Here is a 7500-nt window from a genome sequence, read left to right as displayed (position 1 = left end):
AGCAACTAGAATGATATTATAATAGAATACTCTAATAATGCAGTAGAAATACTAGGGGTATTGACAAAAGATACAAAAGAGCTATACATTACTTTATACAGACCTCCTGGAACAACAGAAACATCTTTCAATGAATGACTAGGCATTATTAGTAATTACATTGTCAATACAAAGGAAATTGAAGCTATTATGATACTTGGCGATTTTAATTTCCCCGTTATCGACTGGGTAACAAAGAAAATAAAGATAAGAGCAAACGCCACTAAAGATGAAAAACAACAAGCGAGAATGTTTTTAGATTTTGAAAAAAAAAAAAAAAAATTAACCAAATTATTAATATTCCAACAAGGGAAGATGTACACAACATATCATGAAGATGAAGATGTACACAACATATCATCAACTTATACAAGACCACAAAATAATTGAAATCACAATCTTCTTCTTCTTCTTCTACTGGCTTTTCCCAATTTACTCGGGGTCGCCGGCACGGATCCGCCTCCTCCATGTGGTCCTCCATAATGCATCGCTCTCTGTCACCCCTTTCGCTATCTTGTCCTCTTTCACGCAATCCTCCCACCTTCTTTTGGGCCTTCCCCTCTTCCTCCTCCCAACAGTCATCCGTCTAACCCTCTTCCCTACATAATCTCCATTTCTTCTCACTATGTGTCCCAGCCACCTCAATCTGCTTTCTCTCAACTTTTCCGATATTTCTGTAACTTTCAATCTTTCTCTAATGTCCTCATTTCTTACTTTATCCAACTTTGTGAACCCCAGTGACCACCTCAGCATCTTCATTTCGGCTACCTGTATTTTCTTCTCCTGTGCTTTCGTCACAGCCACCGCCTCCATGCCATAGATCATTGCTGGTCTTACTATGGTCTTGTACATTTTTCCTTTCACCACATCTGACACTTTTCTATCGCACATCACCCCTGTTACTTTCTTCCACGCACCCCAACCTGCTTGTATGCGTTTTGTGACTTCCCTGTCCGAACCTCCATCTTCCTGCACTGTGGAGCCAAGGTACTTAAACTCTTTTACCTGGTTCACGTCCTCACCCTGTATCTTTACCGGTGTTACATCCTCATCATCATCCTCTACGTCCTCTTCTCCTACCTTCATCTTCAAATACTCGGTCTTCTGTCTACTGACTCTCATTCCTCTGGTCTCCATTGCATTCCTCCAAAGCTCTAATCTCAGCTCTACCTCCTCCTTCGTCTTCCCGCACACCACTACATCGTCCGCAAACAACATATCCCACGGGGCTTCCCTCTGGACTACCTCCGTCATGCAATCCATAATCACTGCAAACAAGAATGGGCTAAGTGCTGACCCTTGATGCAGCCCCACCGTTACCTCAAACTCCTCCGTATCACCCGCCGCGCACCTCACCACAGTCTTACTGCTCTCATACATATCTTGTATCAACCTGATGTATTTCTCTTCCACCCCCCTCAGTCTCAAACAATTCCATACCTCTTGTCTCGGTACCCGATCGTAAGCTTTCTCTAGATCAATGAAGATACAATGTAGTTCTTCTTGCCCCTCCCTGTGCTTCTCCATTATCTGCCTGAGCGCAAAAATTGCGTCAGTTGTGCTTCTATTTGGCATAAACCCAAACTGTTGGTCAGACACCTCCACTCTACTCCTCAATCTCTTGTCTATGATCCTTTCCCACATCTTTAGGGTATGTGAGGTTAGTTTGATGCCCCGGTAGTTTCCACAATCCTGTATGTCCCCTTTGTTCTTGAAAATGGGTATGAGAGTACTATCTCTCCATTCATCTGGCATATGCTCCGTCTCCAAGATGTTTCTGAATACCTCTGTTAGCCACCTCACTGCTGTTCTGCCCATAGCCTTCCATGCTTCGACTGGTATATCATCCGGTCCCACCGCTTTACCATTCTTCATCCTTTTTATTGCTGTTGTCACTTCCATTTCTCCAACCTCCTCTATCTCTCCTTCTTCTGCAGCTTCAATCACTAGTTCTACTCTTGGGTTCTCTACATTCATCAATTGTTGGTAGTACTCCTTCCATCTTTCTTTTATCTGTTTGCCGTCTGTCAACACTAGTCCTTCACCGTCTTTTATCCTCTTAGCTTGGTATACATCTTGCGCCTCCTTATGTTTCTGCTTGGCTATCCTGATAGCTTTCCTTTGCCCATCTTGCCCGTCTAGGCTACTATACAACTCCTCGTACGCTTTGCTTTTGGCTTTTGCCACTTCTCTTTTCGCTTTCTTATTTGCCTCTTTAAAGGCTACAATAGTTTCCTCACATCTATTTAGATCTCTCTCCTTCTTCTTTTCTCGCTTGTCCCTGATCGCATCCTGCACCTCGGTGTTCCACCACCACGTCTCTTCTTTCTTCCCTTTCCTGCCTGAAGTACGCCCTAGTACCTCAACAGCCGTTTCCCGTACTACCCCACTCAATGTGCTCCACTCTTTCCGCTCTTCCATATCCAATTTCCTCTCCACCTCCTGGACAAAGTTATTTCGATGTTCCTCTTCGTTTAACTTCCACCAGCGCGTTTTCTTTGTTCCACATTCGCTTCTTTTAATCTGTTGTTTCATCTTTACCTTGCAGACTACCAGCTTGTGCTGTTTAGTCACCGCTTCTTTTGGCAGGACATAGCAATCCTGTATTGTCTTCAGTTCCCTTCTCTTGCACATGATGTAGTCCACCTGTGTACTTTGTCCCCCGCTAGTATAAGTTGCTCGTCGGGTCAATCTCTTTTGGAAGTAGGTGTTAACTACTGCCATGCTTTTTGCTGTTGCAAAGTCCACAATTTTGTCTCCTCCTTCGTTCCGTATTCCGACACCGTACTTTCCCGTAACCTCTGTGTCCAAGCTCCCTTCCCCGACATGACCGTTGAAGTCACCTGCTACCCACGTCACCTCTGCATCTGGTATCTTCAGCATCACATCCCCAAGCTGTTCCCAGAAGTCGTCTTTCTCTTCATCCGTACACCCCACTTGAGGAGCGTAGATGCAAACCACATTCATAATGGTTTCTGCCACCTCGATCTTGACCCATATTATTCTATCTGATGTTCTGTTTACCTGCACCACTCCTTCTTTCATTTCCGGACTCAGCACCACTCCAACACCGTTTCTTTTGTTGTTTTCCCCCACGTAGTACAACTTATAGCCGTTTCCCAGTTCTTTGGCTTTTTGCCCTTTCCACCTTGTTTCCTGCACACACAACACGTCTATTTTCTTCCTCTCCATTACATCCACCATTTCACGTCCCCTTCCGGTCATTGTACCCACGTTCAGTGTTGCGATGACCACCGTTCTGTCTACCATCTTTGACTTCCTCCTTTCACCCCTCTGAGCTATCTTCTTTAGTCTTACCCGCTCCTGGTAAGGTAGCCGTCGCTCACTTCTCACAGCTTTACGGCGATCTTGCTGCGCATCGCTTGTGGGGAATGCCCTAGCATTATTGTCTTTCCTCTGGTTCCGTGTCATATTGTGTTTGGCAAAAGTTTTAAAGCCGGATGCCCTTCCTGCCGCCAACCCTCCCCATTTACCCGGGCTTGGGACCGGTACTTCCACGTCACTGGATTGTGAGGCTTCCGTAATTGAAATCACAATGAATAAGTTAAATAATCAGAAAAGTAGTGAAACACGGATAGCCGAAGCAGAAAAGAGTCTCAGATCTTTAAACTTTAGCCATAATCAAATAGATTGTAAAAAAATAAACGCAACACTATTAAAGTCACAGAAAGATATTGACGTCCTCTTAACACCAAATGATATACTAAAGAAACTTTATAATGAATGTAAAGATATCTGTAGAATGTTTGTGCCCCCCAAAACAACAGAAACAAGAATATTATACCAAGAGATCGAAGGATCATGTTAAGAAATAAGAAAAATAAGGTTAACAAATTGAAAAAAACAACAACAACAGATCAGATCAAGAGAGAAAGGATCAAATCAGAGATAAGGCTATTAGAAGATTAATTGAAACTGTCTATAAGTAACCAAAAAACAGCCGAAGAAAAAAGAGCTGTGGAAGTTATAAAACAGAATGCAAAATATTTTTTTTCTCTTGTGCAAATAACGAATTAAAGAGGAGAACAGAAATTGGGCCTCTTGAGAATAATGGTGCTTTGGTAACTGATTCAAAGGAAATGGCTGAATTACTCAAATTGCAATATGAAGAAGTCTATAGTGTCCCAGGAACAAAAAAAAATAATATCAGACCCACAACAACATTTTATTATTATTATTAACAAAGATGAATGTCTCACTGACTTCATATTCAATGAAAAAAGATATTCTTGAAGCAGTAAGTGAAATCTCAACAAACTCCGCAGCTGGGCCAGATAAAATCTCAGCAATCTTTTTTAAAAGATGCAAAAAAAACATAGCAAAGCCACTGGTAACTTTGTGGAGGAAATCTTTGGACATGGGGATTATCCCCAGCTTACTGAAAGAGGGTGCTATAATTCCATTATATAATGGTGAAAACAAAGGTCAGGCCAAAAATTATAGACCAGTAGCACTAACATCTTATATAATAAAAATATTTGAAAGGGTAGTGAGGGAAAAAAAATGTTGTTTTTTAGACAAAGAAAACAAGATAAATCCCGGGCAACATGGATTCAGAAGTGGTAGATTTTGTTTTTCACAGATCCTGACACACTTCGAACACATACTAAGGGACCTAACTGAAAATAAAGAAGTTGATGTAATATACCTAGACTTTGCAAAAGCTTTTGACAAAGAATATCACGGCATTCTGCTACATAAGATTAAAGGCCTTAGAATCGGCGGAAAAGTTGGAAGATGGATTTACTTCCTAATAAATCGTAAACAAAAATTAATGGGCTTTACTCGAATGAAATGATTATTATGAGTGGGGTGCCACAAGGGTCCGTTCTTGGGCCCTTATTATTTTTATTATGATTGGTGACATTGATAATGGTGTGAAACACTCCAGAGTAACATCATTTGCAGATGATACAAGAATAAGTACAACCATAGAAATACAAGATAATGAAAACAAACTTAACGAGGATCTAAATACCATCTGTAAGTGGGCATATGATAATGATATGAAGTTCAATGCAGATAAATCTGAAATCATAAGATACAGTACAACTGGAAATTTAAGAGCAAGATCATATTATGTCGAAGGTGTGGAAATTGAGAAGAAAATAGTAAAAGATCTAAAAGATCTCTATATGAGTAATGACATGAGTTTCAGTCACCATATAGAGCAGATTGTCAACAAAGGAAAAGTTATGAGTGGATGGGTAATGAGGACTTTTATCACAAGAGACCCAGAAAACCTTTTACCACTATGGAAAACATTAGTGACCCCAAGATTAGAATATCAGTGCCAAGTATGGAGCCCAAATCTTACAAAAGATATAATGTTGATAGAACAAGTCCAAAGAATTTTTACACTCACCTTAGATAATATGATGGGAAAGACAAAAGACAAAAAAAAAAAAAAAAAAAAAAAAAAAAAACTAAGACCGTACTCACTACAAAGGCGGAGAGAGATACTTCATTATATATATGTGGAAAAATATTGAAAACTTAACACCAAATCCAAGACCTGTTGAAGGAGGGGGAATTAAGGTAACACATTCCCCCAGGCAGGGAATAACATGCTATCGCACTGGGATAAATGCACAAACATACCTGTTAAGAAAAATGAAAAGACAAAGTTTCCTAATAAATGGACCTAAATTGTTTAATAGCATACCGAAGGATATAAGAAACCTAAATCAATGCAGTATAGAAGTATTTAAAAGACAACTAGATAAATGGCTACATTCAGTACCAGATGAAACACCAACGTGTGGTAGCGAAAGAACGAGGGCTGAATCAAATGCCATCCCTCATCAAATTCAGTTGCTTGCAACTGAAAAAAAACGGGCAGTCCCCCGGGATGGCCCTGGCATGAGCTACTAACAAGGCTCATGCTGTAACTACCACCAAGTAACCAAGTATATATATATATATATATGAGAAGATGGTAGAATGCAGTAACGCATTTTAATATATACAAATATTTACCTCCCTGACCGGGACTCGAACCCGCGCCGTAAGATCGACAGGCACGGTTGATACCGCTTGGCTACACGACCCGTAAAAGAGATGTTCAACCAGACGCCTTATGAGATGTCATGGACATTACCTATGTGTTCTTGTCAGAACAGTGATAGCGAATTTTTACGAACAACTCCCACGGGCACTCGGCAGCCACGGAATCACAAATGCAAGTCCTAAATCAAGTTACCAAGGTTATATGTGTGAGAAGATGGTAGAATGCAGTAACGCATTTTAATATATACAAATATTTACCTCCCTGACCGGGACTCGAACCCGCGCCGTAAGATCGACAGGCACGGTTGATACCGCTTGGCTACACGACCCATAAAAGAGATGTTCAACCAGACGCCTTATGAGATGTCATGGACATTACCTATGTGATCTTGTCAGAACAGTGATAGCGAATTTTTACGAACAACTCCCACGGGCACTCGGCAGCCACGGAATCACAAATTCAAGTCCCAAATCAAGTTACCAAGGTTATATGTGTGAGAAGATGGTAGAATGCAGTAACGCATTTTAATATATACAAATATTTACCTCCCTGACCGGGACTCGAACCCGCGCCGTAAGATCGACAGGCACGGTTGATACCGCTTGGCTACACGACCCGTAAAAGAGATGTTCAACCAGACGCCTTATGAGATGTCATGGACATTACCTATGTGTTCTTGTCAGAACAGTGATAGCGAATTTTTACGAACAACTCCCACGGGCACTCGGCAGCCACGGAATCACAAATTCAAGTCCCAAATCAAGTTACCAAGGTTATATGTGTGAGAAGATGGTAGAATGCAGTAACGCATTTTAATATATACAAATATTTACCTCCCTGACCGGGACTCGAACCCGCGCCGTAAGATCGACAGGCACGGTTGATACCGCTTGGCTATACGACCCGTAAAAGAGATGTTCAACCAGACGCTTTATGAGATGTCATGGACATTACCTATGTGTTCTTGTCAGAACAGTGATAGCGAATTTTTACGAACAACTCCCACGGGCACTCGGCAGCCACGGAATCACAAATTCAAGTCCCAAATCAAGTTACCAAGGTTATATGTGTGGGAAGATGGTAGAATGCAGTAACGCATTTTAATATATACAATTATTTACCTCCCTGACCGGGACTCGAACCCGCGCCGTAAGAAAATTCGCTATCACTGTTCTGACAAGAACACATAGGTAATGTCCATGACATCTCATAAGGCGTCTGGTTGAACATCTCTTTTACGGGTCGTGTAGCCAAGCGGTATCAACCGTGCCTGTCGATCTTACGGCGCGGGTTCGAGTCCCGGTCAGGGATATATATCAATGTATATATATACTTATATATATATATATACATATTATATATATATATCTATATATGTATACACATACACACACACACACACACACACACACACACACACACACACACAC

The sequence above is a fragment of the Penaeus japonicus genome, unplaced genomic scaffold, assembly GCF_977035675.1.
Source record: "Penaeus japonicus unplaced genomic scaffold, GWHDUDI00000001_assembly GWHDUDI00000025, whole genome shotgun sequence".
Taxonomy (NCBI): domain Eukaryota; kingdom Metazoa; phylum Arthropoda; class Malacostraca; order Decapoda; family Penaeidae; genus Penaeus; species Penaeus japonicus.
The sequence above is the reverse complement of the archived record's forward strand: the minus strand, read 5'-3'. Positions refer to the sequence as shown.